The following is a 17,217-nucleotide window of genomic DNA, read 5'->3' as shown; positions in this document are numbered from 1 at the left end:
CCTGCCCAGCCCCTCTCACCATGGCCCCCAGTACCCTGTCTGCCGGAAGCCCCGCTCCCGCCACCGCCCTCCCATGTGCCGACAGCACCAGCCCCACTCATACCTGCTAACAGCACAGAGCGATTGGGGCTGGTGCCAGCCGCGGGTGTGAGCGGCGGCTCCTGCCCCATCGTCCCTCAGGAGTAGGGTGAGGTAGAGAAGCCCTCAGGGGCGATCAGGGCCAGCAGCCGCTGTTTGCACCCGCTGATGGCGCCGAGCAATTGGGACCGGCGCTGGGCACCAGCAGTGGGTGCTAGCGGGGCTGGCGCTGGCAGTGGGTGTGAACGTTGGCTCCAGTGCCAGCAGTGGGTGCGAGCGGGGCCGGAGCCAGCAGCAGGTGTGAGCGCCGGGCAGGACTGCAGCACGTGGGAGCAAAGGATTTTCAGTAACCACCAGAGGTTCACCCCGATGACAGCAAATGGTGCCCTGCCTTCCTCACTTACCTGCTCCACCATCCTGCCATGGCTCAATGCCCGTCATGTTCCACGCACGCCCCCTGCTGGTTAGTGCACATCATAGAGACCAGTTGTTTGGTTGTTCAGTTGTTCCAGTTGTTCTGCAGTTTGGTCTATTTGCATATTAGCCTTTTATTATATAGGATTTCACTGAAGTTTGAGTCAGTGCTATACTCCTGAATCCACAAGGTGGCACTATAACATTATATTTATTTTGGAATCTGCCTTGCATTTTCACTCTTACATTTTGTAGTAAGCTGCAATTGGACTTCTCAGAGGGAAGGCCCCTGAGAGTTGCCAGTTGCTCTGAGGGAGATTGCTAAGGCTGGTGTTGGGAGTTCTGAAAAAAAGCCGAGGGCTAGACCAACGGAATTCCTGATGGGCAATGCTGACCAGAACTGGAAAACTGGAAGGAATGCTCTCTCCTCTTACCTTTCACCTCCTTTTTGTTTCTTTAGTAACAACACAATAGGAAATCAGTGGACGAGAAAGTCTGGGAAGTATAATCTGTAGAGTTTCAGCACAGAGCAGAATAGAAAAGAGTGGGCTTTGAGCTGAGAGATAGTAAATAAATAAGCAGCATGAATAAGTCAAGCAAGATGACCATAAAGTAAGGGGATGGTGGCTGGAGTTTAAACATTTTTGGTCCTGTATTATTCAGAAGGAGAGTAAAGACTCTGTCTTTACACTTTAGAAAGGTTAAATATGCATGTTGCAATCTTTAGGGTACTTACTATAAAGACACAGATGCACTATAATTTTCAAAGCAGGAAAAGGAATAAAATAAATGAGGAGAAATAGGCTATCAACCCAGGAAAAGGCAAGAAAGGGGGAAAAGATTATTATACCATAAAGCAAAAATAAGTACAAAGAACAAAATAGAATAATTGAAATACATCCAAGTATATTCAATTTAAATGGACTGAAGCCCTAGTTAAAATAGATTAGATTTTTAAAGTATATATATATATACTAGAGGCCCGGTGCATGAAATTCGTGCACGGAGGGGGGGTTGTCCCTCAGCCCAGCCTGTACCCTCTCCAATATGGGACCCCTCAAGGGATGTCCAACTGCCCATTTAGGCCCGATCCCGGTGGGCAGTCGGATCCCTAAACGGGCAGTTGGACATCCCTCTCACAATCCAGGACTGCTGACTCCCAACTGCTTGACTGCCTGCCTTCCTGATTGCACCTAACCGCTTCTGCCTGCCAGCCTGATCACCCCCTAACTACTCTGCTGCCAGCCTGTTTGCCCCCAACTTCCCTCCTCTGCCAGCCTGGTTACCCCTAACTGCCCTCTCCTGCAGGGTTGATCACCTCCAACTGCCCTCCCTTGCAGGCCGGGTGCCTCCCAACTGCCCTCTCCTGCTGGCCATCTTGTGGTGGCCATCTTGTGTCCACATGGGGGCAGGATCTTTGACCACATGGGGGCAGCTATATTGTGTGTTGCAGTGATGATCAATCTGCATATTACTCTTTTATTAGATAGGATAGAGACCTGGTACAGGGGTGGGGGCCAGCTGGTTTGCCCTGAAGGGCGTCCCGGATCAGGTGGGGGTTCCCTTGGGGTGTGGGGCGGCCTGAGCGAGGGGCCTGTGGTGGTTTGCAGGCTGGCCACGCCCCCTGGCAACCCAAGCTGAGGCCCTGGTATCTGGAATTTATTTTCCTTCTACAATTGAAACTTTGTAGCCTGGAGCGGAGCCAAGCCTAGGGCTCCCTCTGAGGCCAGCAGCCATTTGTGTTGGGGTTATAATTGAAACTTTGTTGCCTTAAGCGGGTGGTCCTGGCCAGGGTGTGCAGAAAGCTTTGCTTCCCCTGTTGCTGGCTGCAACCCTGGCCTGCTCTCTCAAGCTCCATTCTGCCACCATTTGTTTGAATTTGTTTACCTTCTATAATTGAACCTTTGTAGCTTGAGTGGAGGCTTAGGCCTGGCAAGGGCAGGCGGAAAGCTAGGCTTCCTCTGTTACCTAGGAAACCTTGCTCTCTGTGGCTGTAGCCATCTTGGTTTGGGTTAATTTGCATACTCGCTCTGATTGGATGGTGGGCGTGGCTTGTGGGTGTGTGAGAGGTATGGTCAATTTGCATATTTGTCTATTATTAGATAGGATTATGCTCTTATATATACTTCAAATATAGAGATCCAGAAAGGTTAAAATTTTAAACAATGAGGTGGGGGAGGAAGTAAAAGGCAAATACTAACTAACAAAAGAAAGCCAATATAGCTATTTACAATCAGACAAAATAGACTTTATGCAAGAAACATTACTGCAGGTAGGGATGGTTTTGATAAAGGGATTAATTTACCAAGAATATATATTTGCAGGTGTGTATGCCCCATTGCCATAATTTCAAGTTATGTAAAATAAGAATCAACAGAACTACAAAAGAAAAGAGATAGATCCACAATCATAGTTGGAAAATTTAACACACTTCTCTCAGTATGTGATGGGTCAAGTGGACAAAAATATGATTAAGGAAACAAGATTTAAAAGAACAAAATTAACAAGCTTAATTCAATGGGGCTATATGAAACACTGCTCTCAACTATAGGAGAATGTGCATTTTCTTTATTCACACATTGAACTTCTATAAAAGTCAAAAATGTGTCAGTCTATTAAGCAAGTGTCTACACATTTCAAAGAGCTAGTATCATGGAGACCATGTTTGTTGGCCAATGTAACAAAATATATACAACCAAAGACTTTGCATGTATATATTTTGTATAGACTTTGCAAGTCAATTTTGTTTTTTTTTAAAGGCAACTAAACGTATGTTTAGAAGTTAAAAGCATTTAAAAGCAACTTTTGTTCAAAGGAGAGATTATAGGAAAAATGAGAATATACTTAACTCTGGAAAATAAAAACATTGCAATCTGAAAACTTGTAGGATGTAGCTAAGGCATTACAAAATCAAATCAATAATCAAAACCAATTTCACACATAAACACCCACTGAGTTTCATTGGCAAATTCTGCAGACATATCAGGGACAAAATTCTCATCCTACAACCACTACAGAATATGAAAAGAAAACTTTCTTCACCTTATTTGATGAGGCTGGTATAACTTTGAAAACAAAACTGGATAAAGATCATTTGCGAAAGGAACATTAGACTTATTTCATGCATGGCATCAATACAATAATCCTACATAAAATATTAGCAAATCAAATTCAGCAAAGTATAGCAGAAATAATATAATTTGACCAAGCTGGAGTATTCCAGGAATGCAATGTTATTAATGTAACTCAGTCAGTAGTAGATTAAAGGAGAAAATGGTATGATCGATCTAATTTAATTAACTTATAATATAAGCTCTAGAACTACATATAGAAGGTAACTTCCTTACTTATGAAGGACATCTAAAAAAAGTGAAATGCAAAATAATAAGCTAAAATATGTATTTATTTTATACTAGAGGCCCGGCGCATGAAAATTCATGCACTGGAGGGGGGTGTCCCTCAGCCCAGCCTGCCCCCTCTCACAGTCCGGGAGCCCTCATGGGTGGGAGGTGACCCGGCGATCAGGGAAAGGCGACGCCCCAACACACCTCTTCTGCTGCCACTGCCAGCAGCACAAGCCTCAGCTGGCCCTAGTTACCTGAGCCTCAGGTCGGCCCTGGGCGGCTGGACAGCTGCCATTTGAGGCTTGCCTGCACCTCAGGCTGGCCCTGGGTGGCTGGGGGTTGAGGGGACTGGGGGACTCCGAAGGCAGGCATGCAGAGCGGCCGTGCGCCTGCCACCCCGGCGGGGCTGAGGGGACTGGGCACCACCATCTTGTGGCTGTGGGCGCTGCCATCTTTGAGGGTGGGGCAGTCAATTAGCATATTCCCTCCTTATTGGCTGTGGGAGCTGCCATCTTTGAGGGTGGGATATTCAATTAGCGTATTCCCTCCTTATTGGCTGTGGGAGCTGCCATCTTTGTGATGGTGTGAGGGTCAATTAGCATATTCCCTCTTTATTAGATAGGATACTTTAGAAGTTGTTTCATTCTAAAACTAAGAACCATGAAACAATTCCTGCTATTGCCATTTTATTTAACATTGCATTAAATGTATTAGCCAGTGCAGTAAGACCAGAAAGAGAAATGTACACATAAGGATTAGATTCAAGATTATATGATTGTTTATGTAGAAATTCAAAAGAATCTAAAGTTAATAATAGTGGGTGGGAGGTAATCAACCAAAGACTTTGCTTGTATATATGCATAACTCATGGACCCGGACAATTCAATAGTGAAAGCTTGAGGCAGGGGGTAGGTGTGTGCTGGAGAGAGTTAATCAGGGGAAAAGGAGACATATATAATACTTTCAACAATAGATTTAAAAATAAAATTAATAATAGGACCTAGCATGGTTCCTAGATATAAGTCAACATAATACATTGGATGCATGTACAGATCTACATACGTGTATAATCTGATCCTACATTATAATAGATAAATATGCAAATTGACCGCACCTCCGCTATGCCCATGATTGGGCCTGCGAGAGGCTGGGGGCGGGACTCCGGGTGGCCTATCCGGCCGTTGAGAAGAGCAAGATGGCGGCGCCCAATCCTCTTAGTTCCGGGGGTCTGTGGCGGCAATCGTCACTCGGATGGTGGTGTCCAGTCTGAGCCAGGCGCTGCCGAGGGTCCCCAGCAGCGATCGCCACCCTGGGGGGCGTGTCCGGTCCGAGCCCGGCGCTGCTGGGGGTCCGAGCCTGGCGATCGCCACCCTGGGGGGCGTGTCCGGTCCAAGCCAGGCGCCGCCAGGGGTCCGAGCCAGGTGATCGCCACCCAGGGGGTCGTGTCCGGTGCGAGCCAGGCGCCGCCAGGGGTCCGAGCCACGCGATCGCCACCCGGGGGGGCGTGTCCGGTCCAAGCCAGGCACTGCTGGGGGTCCGAGCCAGGCGATCGCCACCCTGGGGGGCGTGTCCGGTCCAAGCCAGGCGATGCCAGGGGTCCGCGCCAGGTGATCGCCACCCAGGGGGTCGTGTCCGGTCCGATCCAGGCGCTGCCGAGGGTCCCCAGCGGCGATCGCCACCCTGGGGGGCGTGTCCGGTCCAAGCCAGGCGCTGCCAGGGGTCCGAGCCAGGCGATCGCCACCCCGGGGGGGCGTGTCCGGTCCGATCCAGGCGCTGCCGAGGGTCCCCAGCGGCGATCGCCACCCTGGGGGGCGTGTCCGGTCCAAGCCAGGCGCTGCCAGGGGTCCGAGCCAGGCGATCGCCACCCGGGGGGGCGTGTCCGGTCCGAGCCAGGCGCTGCCAGGGGTCCGAGCCATGCGATCGCCACCCTGGGGGGCGTGTCCGGTGCCAGCCAGGCGCTGCTGGGGGTCCGAGCCTGGCGATCGCCACCCTGGGGGGCGTGTCCGGTCCAAGCCAGGCGCCGCCAGGGGTCCGAGCCAGGTGATCGCCACCCAGGGGGGCGTGTCCGGTGCGAGCCAGGCGCCGCCAGGGGTCCGAGCCAGGCGATCGCCACCCTGGGGGCGTGTCCGGTCCGAGCCAGGCGCTGCCAGGGGTCCGAGCCAGGCGATCGCCGCCGGGGGTCCGAGCCATGCGATCGCCACCCTGGGGGGCGTGTCCGGTGCCATCCAGGCTCTGCTGGGGATCCGAGCCTGGCGATCGCCACCCTGGGGGGCGTGTCCGGTCCAAGCCAGGCGCCGCCAGGGGTCCGAGCCAGGTGATCGCCACCCAGGGGGGCGTGTCCGGTACGAGCCAGGCGCCGCCAGGGGTCCGAGCCACGCGATCGCCACCCGGGGGGTCGTATTTGGTCAGAGCCAGGCACTGCCGAGGGTCCCCAGCAGCGATCACCACCCTGGGGTCGTGTCAGGTCAGAGCCAGGCGCTGCCGGGGGTCGAGCCAGGCGATCGCCACCCGGGAGGCGTGTCAGGTCAGAGCCAGGCGCTGCTGGGGCTCCGAGCCAGGCGATCGCCACCCGGGGGGCGTGTCTGGTCCGAGCCAGCCGCTGCGGAGGGTCCCCAGCGGCGATCGCCACCCTGGGGGGCGTGTCCGGTGCGAGCCAGGCGCCGCCAGGGGTCCGAGCCAGGCGATCGCCACCCTGGGGGGGGTGTCCGGTGCCAGCCAGGCGCTGCTGGGGGCCCGAGCCACGCGATCGCCACCCTGAGGGGCGTGTCCGGTCCGAGCCAGGCGCCGCCAGGAGTCCGAGCCTGGCGATTGCCACGGGGGGCGTGTCCGGACCAACCCACCCGGGGGGGCGTGTCCGGTCCAATCCAGGCGCTGCCAGGGGTCCGAGCCAGGGGATCGCCACCCTGGGGGGCGTGTTCGGTCCGAGCCAGGTGCCGCCAGGGGTCCGAGCCAGGCGATCGCCACCCGGGGGGCGTGTCCGGTCCGAGCCAGACGTTGCCGGGGGTCCCAGGCGGCGATCGCCACCCTGGGGGGCGTGTCCGGTGCAAGCCAGGCGCCGCCAGGGGTCCGAGCCAGGCGATCGCCACCCTGGGGGGCGTGTCCGGTCCGAGCCAGGCGATCGCCACCCTGGGGGGCGTGTCCGGTCCGAGCCAGGCGCTGCCAGGGGTCCGAGCCAGGCGATCGCCACCCTGGGGGGCATGTCCGTCCAACCCAGGCACTTCCAGGGGTCTGAGTCAGGCGATCGCCACCCGGGGGGGCGTGTCCGGTCCAAGCCAGGCGCTGCCGGTGGGTCCCGGGAGGCCATCACCACCCTGGGCAGGCGAGTCCGGCCGAGCCAGGCGCTCCGGGGGGATCAGGGGGCCATCCCCACCCTGGGTGGGGCGTGGCAGGACTCGCCGAGCCCCTCCCAGGGTCCCTGGGAACATTGCAGGCATGTGGTTGCTGAGACCCAGACCAGGCCTCTGGCCACAGATTCATAGCTTTGGGGAGACCTAGGGCAGGGATCTGCTTCATCTGCAGAGAGAAGGAGGTTCTGCAGTGCCCCCAAGATGTGGGTGGGCCCAGCCAGGGGTCAAGGGGCATGGAAGGACTCCTGGCAGAGGGGCAAGGACCCTCACCCCTAAGGCGGGGGTTGAGGGATGGAGCCACCTCAGTGAAGGGGTGCTGCACTGCAGGGTACTGGACTGACTGACGTGATTCAGAGAAGCTCCCAGTGCTAATGGGCCTCGCTCAGGCGGCCTTCACACTTCAGAGGCAGTGACTACTGCTCCTGCCTTCACCCAAAAGCAAGCTCGCTACACCCTGCCCCATAGCAGAGCATGCCTAGGCAGTGAGTGAGAAGCCTTCCACCTGCTTCGGAGAAGGCGGAGAAGGCGGGGCAGTAAAGAATGGGGGGAGAGGAAAGAATGTGGAGCATCCGCAATGAAGAGGTGCTTGAGAAAGAGGCTGGGAAGCCTGACTGGAAGGTTTGTTCTGTTTGCTGGGCAGCTGCCCCTTAGGAAGCGCAAAGAGCATGGCTCTGAGGGCTTCCTGTGTGCTCTGAGGGCTTCCTGAGTCAAGTTCCACAGCCAACTGGAATTGGCCTCAGTTTCCTGGTCTGTAAAATGGATGAAGCGTGTTCCAGTGCCTTCACTGAGCTTTGATGGCCAATTGAGATACTATATAAAGAAAATGAGGGAAGAAGTGAGAAAGAAAAGGAAGGACAAAAAAACACAAAAGAAAGACTGAAAGGAACCTGTAAACCCATTGTCACTTAAATAGGGAATATAGTCAATAGTGTTGTAATGATGGTATGATGCCAGGTGGGTACTAGAAATATCGGGGAACACTTTGTAAAGTATATGATTGTCTAACCACTATTCTGTAACTAATATAAAACCTGAAACCAATACAAAATAATGTTGAATGTAAAGAAATGAAAATTGGAGTGAAATTTTTATAAATTTCAAAGTTTAAATAAAAGCTGTAAAGGAAGGAAGGGGAGAATAAAAAGTGTTTTTCATTTTGCCACTTCATTAAAAAGACAGTTGTCTTTATGTGATGCTTTTATACTTTTCTAAGTCATTATCTCATTTTAATTTCCAGGCAACTTAAAGACAAGGTAAGTATTCCCTCCACTATTCAAAGAAAGGAAATCTTGGTGTCTGGTCCTAATGATTCAATCGTCAAGCCCTTATTGTAAAGCAGGGTTAGTAAAATTTTCTGTGCAGGGTCATATCTATACTAATAAAAGCCTTGGGGGTGATCAGGCCAGCAGGGGAGGGTATTTGGGGGCAATCAGGCCTGCAGAGGAGCAGTTAGGGGTCAATCAGGCAGGTAGGTGAGCGGTTAGGAGCCAGCAGTCCCGGATTGTGAGAAGAATGTCCAACTGCAGGATTAGGCCCGATTCCTGTGGAATCGGGCCTAATCCTGCAGTTGGACATCCCCCGAGGGGTCCCATATTAGAGAGGGTGCAAGCTGGGCTGAGGGACACCCTCTCCAGTGCACGAATTTCGTGCACCGGGCCCCTAGTATTTATATATTGGCTTCAAAATTAAAAAGTAAAAATTATTCCATGCACAATAGATGAGATGCAACAATAACAACAACAATGTATTCATGGCATCTATTTGTGTGTTCCTTTTAATTTAGTCCTCATTTCTCACTTTTGCTCTCCCCCCCTCCCCCCCAATTCATTCTTAACATCTGAAAATTCTCATTTTCTATCTATCCTTTCATAATTTTTGCTGCACAACTCCAGGTATAAGAAATGCTATAATTCTTTAATTCTCTAAGTCAGAATAACTGTGGAGATATCACTCAACCAGCCAATAGCAGGCTCAGTTTCAATAACTCTGTGGCTTACTATCCTCACCCTTTTGTCAAAGCAGAATCCAGGAATTGTTTGGGGCCAGAAGGTGGGGGAGGGGTCGGTTCTGTGGCCATAGTGGTTGACATCTTTATTCTGGCTCCTATGGCTGCATAATACTGCTGTTTGTGTTAGCTCCACTTGCTTCAGGGGGCCTGAGAGATGTTTCTTAGAGCACTTCACTGCGTTGACTGAGTATTCTTACTACAACCTTGTGTCCAAGTAAAACTCAGTTAAGGCATCTTTCAACAGTTGGGATGCTTCATTCCACAACCCTCCTTCCTTTGTCTGCATCAGTCTCCATGTGGAGGAGGGGTTAAATCCATACCTTTCTCAAAGATGCAGCCATTTTCAACTTTTATTGCCCAAGCCTCTTTCCTTCACTACCTCCTTCCCGCTAACCCAATCACTTGCTTCCAAAAGGACCGGAAAAGTCCTCGCCTGGGAATCAGGTCATCTGTGTTCTAATTCTGTCTTGTTGCAACGTGGCTGTGTGAGCTTGTGGAAATTTATTTACCCCCTTGGGCTTTAGTTTCCCTATCTGTGAAATAAGTTTATTAGATTAGATAATCTCCAGGCTTTATCTTGTCTCTGAAATATTATAGTTAAAGGTTATGGATAAAATGTTTCCATATTAGCTATAAAAAACTAAAATAAAGACACAGAAGTTATATTTAGGAAATGAGTGAACAGAACATTATTAGCAAGTGCAATTAATATTTAAAACGATTTTCCATGCTGGAAGGAGAGGTTACTTCCTATAAGATCAAATTTAACAAAGGATCCAGTGGGTTGTTTTTTCCTTTTTTTTTTTTTAAATAATGCTTATTTTAGAATAGTTTTAGATTTACAAAGTTGTTGTGAAGATAGCACAGTGATTACTTGTTTTTGCTTTCTGCTTAACTTTAAAAATGTGTGGCAATCAGTGTTGGGTGGGTGGTATCAGTGGTGTAACAGGGCAGGGATGGGGCTAGTGGCATAGATGGTGGAGAGATTGGACTTAACATTTTATGTGAAAACAACTCAGGCATGTTATGGGATGAGATCCTGATATTATGTGACTCTAAAAAAATGATAAAAGCTTAACTACATTAATAGAGATGAATGATCCAGACAGAATACAGGAAGCAACAATCGCATTGTACTCTAACCTGGCTACACCTCATCTGGAGTTCTTTTATTTATTACTTTTAAAATAAATTATTTTTCTCTACCTATTGATTTAGGAGAGAGAGAGAGAGAGAGAGAGAGAGAGAGAGAGAGAGAGAGAGAGAGAGAGAGAGAGATTCCTTATTCCACTTACATATGCACCCATTGGTTGCTTCTTGAACATGCCCTGACCTGGCTGGGATCGAACCCGAAACCCAGGCACATTAGGATGACACTCCAACCAATTGAGCTACCTGGAGTTCTGTTTTTGGTTCAGGGCACTATGTTTTAAAAGGAACCTTGAAATGTTTGTAGGAGATCCAAGGAAGAGAGAGCAGGGTGATGAAAAATTTGGAAATCTATACTAATAAAAGCATAATATGTTAATTAGACCAGACAGCCGGACGTCCTTCTGGACGACCTTCCGGGCGAAGCTGGGGCTGCAAGGGCCGAGGCAGTCGCCTCGGCTGCAAGGGCTGAGCCCTTTGCACAAATTTCATGCACTGGGCCTCTAGTTATTATATAAAAGGAAACAATGAATGAGCTGGAGAGGGTTAGCCTGAACAAGAGAAGACTTAACAGGAATATGCAACCAATTACTTTTTTTAAATTATTTTAAAAATTAGGTACAGTATTTATATAATTTAAAAAATCAAAAGGATATAATAGAGCCACAGTGCTTCCACTTCTGTTTCTACTCTTCTGTTCACCTCCTCCTGTTCAGGTATGATTTTTTATAGGTTTCTTTTGAACTCTTCTAGTGTTTCTTTAGGCAATTATAAGCAAGTACCCACATACAAAAGGAATCAAACTCTATGTGTTATTTTGCACCTTGATTTCCTTTTTTTACTTTATGATATATTTTGGAGATCTTTCCTTATAGGAATAGAGAAGGTACCTCATTTATTTGAAACAGCAGCATAGAATTCCATCCTGCAAAAGCATCATAGGTTACTTAAGCAGTCCCAAAGATGAATGCTTGAGTTCTTGCCCATATCCTTTTTTTATGAGTTGTCTCTCACAAAACACAAGAAAAATGAATAGCAATGCATTTCATCTTGAATGCCTGCAGGCATATCTATAAGATAAATCCTCAGGAGCAGGGGCCCTGGGTCAAAACGTAACTACTCATTTTTAATTTTGGAAGACGTTGTTTCATTGTTCTCCATGGGGGTGGTTCCAGTTGGCCCGGCCAGGAGCAAGGTATGAGAACACATGTTCCCATGGCCTCACCCACCTTGTGTGCTCAGACTCTTGGGGTTTTGCCCATCTGTTAGGTGAGAAATGGCATCTCAGTGCAGTTTCAGTTTTCGTGCCTCTCTTCAGGAATGAAGTAGAATATCTTCCCATTGCCCCATACACTCTCTGTTCATACTCTCTGGACAATTTTATTTTTAAAGAATATATATTTTTTATTGATTTCAGAGAGGAAGGAAGAGGGAGAGAAGGATAGAAATATCAATAATGAGAGAGAATCATTGATCTGCTGCTTCCTGCATGCCCTCCACTGGGGATGGATCCTGCAACCCCGGCATGTGCTCTGACAGGGAATTGAACCTTGACCTCCTGGTTCATAGGTCGATGCTCAACCACTGAGCTACAGTGGCCGGGCTCTCTGCACAATTTTATTTTTAAATATTTTTTTAATTGATTTTTTTTACAGAGAGGAAGGGAGAGGGATAGAGAGTCAGAAACATCGATGAGAGAGAAACATCGATCAGCTGCCTCCTTCACACCCCCGCCACCAGGGATGTGCCTGCAACCAAGGTGCATGCCCCTGACCGGAATTGAACCTGGGACCCTTCAGTCCACAGGCCGACGCTCTATCCACTGAGCCAAGCCAGTTAGGGCTCTCTGCACAGTTTTCTATTGGATCGTGCTCGACTGTCAGTGCCACACCCGCATCCCGTTGACATTCACCTCTGCAGGCGGAAAGCTGCTTGTGTGAACACCTGGAACTCTCTGCCTGTAGGCCCTTTTCCTGGCTGCAGTGGCCTAGGCCACAGGCATATAGGCAAAGTCAAAAGACCCTGAATGTAATGCCCTGGAAGCTTCTCTCATCCAATGACAAAGGATGGTTCAAACATCCATATCTCTTCCCCTGGGTGGGGATAGCTCTGAGGTGGATCTGACCCCCGCCTTTCAGAGGTTCCCAGTGGGGCAAGGCCCACAGGGGTCACTGGCTTGAAAATGCACATTTTATCCCTCCCCTGTCTGTTTACTTTCCTATTCCATTCCCCATACTGAATGGTTCCATTTCCATCCTAAACTTTGCTTGGGAATCCTTGCCTCGGGTGGGCTTCTGGGGGAACCCAAGCCGAGCCGGGTCGGTAGGCCTGCCTGAGTGCTGCTCACAGTGTGGTGTGCACATGGTGCTGTTGGGACCTGCTTGTCACCCGTCTGATAAATTCAGAAATTGAGCGGAGAAGTTTAGAAACTTTGGTAGCAATTTTATATCGCCATAACATTTAAGTGTGTGGTTTTGTGTTTTACACACACACACACACACACACACACACACACACACACACACACACACACACACACACACACAGTGGTCTGTGATGAATTGGAAAAAAACAAAACCAGCCCAATTTGTTTTCACGGATTTTACTGCCCTGCCGTAATGCAATTGGAACACCAATGACTAACCAATTTAGGATGTCCAGACCTGGTCCCCCAGACCTACCCTCTGACCTTCCAAAGGTTCTTTCTCTGTTCATTGCAGCGGTGCCAAAAAAACACACAAAGAAAGCTGAGCATTCAGCAAGCAGCACAGCTTTATTCACTGGCCAGAGAATGGAGAATCGGGAGTTAAACCCACAAATCAACTTCTCAACCTGGAGAAGTCTCCAGAGATTATTATGGGGGCAACATAATGAGGGGAGGCATGCGCTTTAGTTTCAGGGAATGGGAGGGTCTCTTCCCAGAATTGGGGCCCCACCCTTTTCTTCCCTTACAGGGTCCCAGTGGGATCTGTGGTGGCGCCAGTGGGTGTGCCGGTTAGCAGGCTAACGTGTTATAATCGGGGTATAATGCGGTCCAGGTCTGCTCTGGTCGGTTTTTGTTATTCTAGCCTTCTTCCTTTGCTTGTGTTTTGCCTGTCACTGGAAGGGAAAGATAAGTACACAAGGTTTCACCAGCAGGGGCCTACAGCCATGGTGACTAACTCTGTCTTTCTTCTATTCCTTAAAAAACAACAACTTTTAGCCCTAGCCGGTTTGGCTCACTGGATAGAGTGTCAGCCTGCGGACTGAAGGGTCCCTGGTTCGATTCCAGTCAGGGGCACATGGCCGGGTTGTGGGCTCTATTCCCAGTGGGGAGCGTGCAGGAGGCGACGGGTCAATGATTCTCTCTCATCATTGATGTTTCTATCTCTCTCTCTCTCCCTTCCTCTCTGAAATCAATAAAGAAATATACTAAAAACAAAACAAACAAACAAACAAACAAAAAACAACTTTTAAAGTAACCTTTCCTCTTTCCCCAAGTGTTCCATTTTATTTGCTTTCTCTAGGTGCTTCTTTTGCTTCTCGTTCTTTGATGGAAAGGATTAGTAGCAATGAACCTACAGTTGACCCTTAAACATCGTGTGGTGAGGGGTGCCACCCCCCATGCACTTGAAAATCATGTTTAACTTTTGACTCCCTGCAGAACTTCACTCATAGCGTACTGTTGAGCAGAAGCCTTACCAATAACATCTGCAGTTGAATAACACAAATTTTGTGCGTTGTATGTATCATATCAGTGGACCGACACAGTTCAAACCCGTGTTGTTGAAGGGTCAAGTGTAATTTACAGGGTGTAGTCCTTAAAAAAACCAGTGGACTGTCTGCCATCATCGGGGAAGGTTTAATTCTAGTTGATCCTGCTAGAATTTAAAGATAGTGTTGGATGTACTGTGAGTTCCATTCCAAAGCCCTTCATATTTACAAAACTGGGAAACTGGCATCCAGAGGTAATGGGACTAAATCTTTTTTTTTTTTTTTTAACAATACATTTTCTCAACTAGTATTACACTGCTAAATGAAAGGTGTTATGACATTTCCTGGGTGAGTCACCGAATCTCAAGAACAAATCTGTTTACTCAGTACACGAAGCACCCAGGAGAAACCAGAGGAAGAAAGCATTGCTTTCAGCTCCTGGAGATCTGCACTCTCCTTGGCTATCGCTTTGAGCCCCCACTTAGGGGTTCCCCCCTGAACCAACAAAGCTCTGGCTGATGCTCAGGAAAGCTTGTGGCAGACTGGAGTGGGAAGATTAAAATGGCAGTTACAGCAGAATTGACCTCCATGCTGAAACTATGATCTCATGTCACTACCACATTACAGGGTGTATTCAAATTAGCAACAGGCAAATGTGGAGTGTGAAGACAGCACAATCAGGAATACTTAAAGTGCTAATGAGCTTCCTTTAAACATTTTTTTCCAAAAAGTTTCTAGTGGTTCAATCCATCCAGCCTAACATATGGATTCAGAGGGATGCTTGGGAGGGCAGGACGCGTGTCCTTCATTATATTGTGGGATTGAAAGGGAATGCCCGAGGGTCAGATAGCCTGGATTCAAAGCCCAGCTCTGCCTCTTACAAGCAAAGGCACTCCGTGTTTTCCAAGGCTCAGTTTCTTTTGGGAAATGGGGATAGTAAGATACATACTGACAAGAAAAAAAAAAAAATCCTGAGATGTCCTGAATTAAAGGCTGGAAGGCAGGAGGAAGAGACAGCAGAGGTTAACCCACTAACAACTGCAGGGCAAAACCAACAGAAGACTACTTACACTCCGGAGTGCATGTTGAAACTTTGCATTAATTTGCAGGCTAGTTCACAGATTATCTAAAGAAAATAGCCATGTAGCCGACCAAACAGGTGCCTCTGCATCTTGCCTACGCATGAACTTTCTGGACGGCTGCCCACAACCAATTTAAAGGGGAAACACTTCTTCCTTATGGACTATGAACCAATCCCAGAGCTAGCCCCACTTTCCCTTCTCCCACTGGCTTTATCTGTAGCCGACAGAAATTCTTTCAAAACAACTCACATCTTTCTTCTCCAAACTCGATGTAGAAAAGGTCCGTCAACTCCAGCACTGAGGGCGTGTTTGTATTTCCCAACGAGCCCCGCTGCTGGTAGTTTGAACTACACATCCCAGGACCTGGCCCTGTTTCTGGCTAGCACGTGGCTCAATAAATCCTTTCTCTTAGAAAAGCTTTCAGCCTTTAAAGTTTTTATTTAACAACACTTTAGGGAATTATTAATGAAGATTAAATAAGATAATGTATATCAAGTTTTTAGCTCAGGTTTTGCTTATAGTATTATCCAATAAACATCACTGAAAATTTTTCCATTGTAGCAGGAAGCATGTAGAACTGGATGCCTTTGTCCTCCTTGAGCTAGGGTGGGGTGCACTGTCCTGCTCATCCAAGCTTCCCTTTTGTCTAAACCCCCCATTCCTCTCCCCTTCACCCTTGAACCTTCTCCTCCCTCACTTGGGTCTTTTTCTTATTTCCTCTTATCTGACTGTTCAGGTCTTTGCCTTGAGCTTCAGGAAAGGTAATGCATAAGAGAGCAACTTATTCTCTTTTTAAATACTACTGAACACATCTTTAGAGGAGCAGAGGGTTTTTCTGTATGGTAACCCTAACTCATTGTACAAAATCAGAGCAGATCACAGTAGGATATGTTTGGTGTGTGTGTATTAGGTGGTGGTATGGGTGATGGTTGTGGAGATGCAGAACAAAAATTGTGAGCTCTGTGTGCGGCACCTTGATTTGGGGAGGAGGTCCAGAATCTTCTGAGCTCCTGGAGGCAAAATTCATGACATACGTTCACCAGGATCATGGCTCTGCTGTGATCCCTGAACAAGAAACACTTGCAATTTCTAATTGCAGTAGCTTTTGAGTAGGGGCTTCTCTATTTGCTTCTAGCTTACTCTAGGTTGACAGTGATTTGGGTTTTGTTTGTTTGTTTTTGTTTTTATTGAGCAGGATACAAGGGTGATTTCTTTCCTAGGTTCTTGTCCAGATGAACTCGAAGAATGAAGCCACAGACAAAGGTGGTAGGTGAGAAGTACAGAAACTTTATTGCAAGCAAATACTACTCTAAAACTCCCAATTATAAGCTTCTAATTCTAAGATTCTGTCTCTCCTAAAGAGGGTGGCCACAGCTCTCTTTGTCTTGAGGCATCATCAAGGCTGTAGTTCTTTGTCTCTTCATGACCCTTTCTAATTGGACCCTTCCCCAACTTAGGATTCCTGTGTTTTCCTCATTGGTCAACTGCAAAGGCCAAAGCCTAAGTCCTCCTCTTTCTTTCCCCTTATTTTGCAACATTCCTCTAAACTCTGTGAAAACATATTTCTTTTCCAGAAATTGTCTTTCCTTTGTCCTTCACATATTGATCTTATCTGTTCAAGTTGGAGTTACTTTTGATGGATCTTATGGTACCTCGCAACCTTATCCTGCCAAGTCTTGAGATTGAAACCACTGGCTTCTTTGCTCAAAAAAATAAAGTGGCCTCTTTTTTCTCTCTCTCTTGGCCAGAGATTTATTACCCCTATGGCTCAGGCAAGAGATACCTCTGTCCTTGGTTTATGGCTATTCTAACTGTTCAGGCCAAGATGCCTCTATCTTCTCTAGACCGCTCCCTTCCTGTCTTAAGCTAGCTAGTTAACAGCTCTTTCTTTATCAATTTTTATTTTGCTTTTGAAAGAATGATAACAATCCAACAGGGCTGCAGCTGTCCAGTTGTGCAGGGAGTTTAATGTCTAGTCCCACAGACTGCAATCCAAGCTGACGTCGACCCCCCCATCAAATTATCAGCCCTATCTGGTGGCATCCATCTGGGAGAAGGAAAGTCCAGTGTGGGTGGAGTATTCATACCCATCAGTTAGGCCG

This window comes from Eptesicus fuscus, chromosome 14, assembly GCF_027574615.1.
Source record: "Eptesicus fuscus isolate TK198812 chromosome 14, DD_ASM_mEF_20220401, whole genome shotgun sequence".
Classification (NCBI taxonomy): Eukaryota; Metazoa; Chordata; class Mammalia; order Chiroptera; family Vespertilionidae; genus Eptesicus; species Eptesicus fuscus.
The sequence above is the reverse complement of the archived record's forward strand: the minus strand, read 5'-3'. Positions refer to the sequence as shown.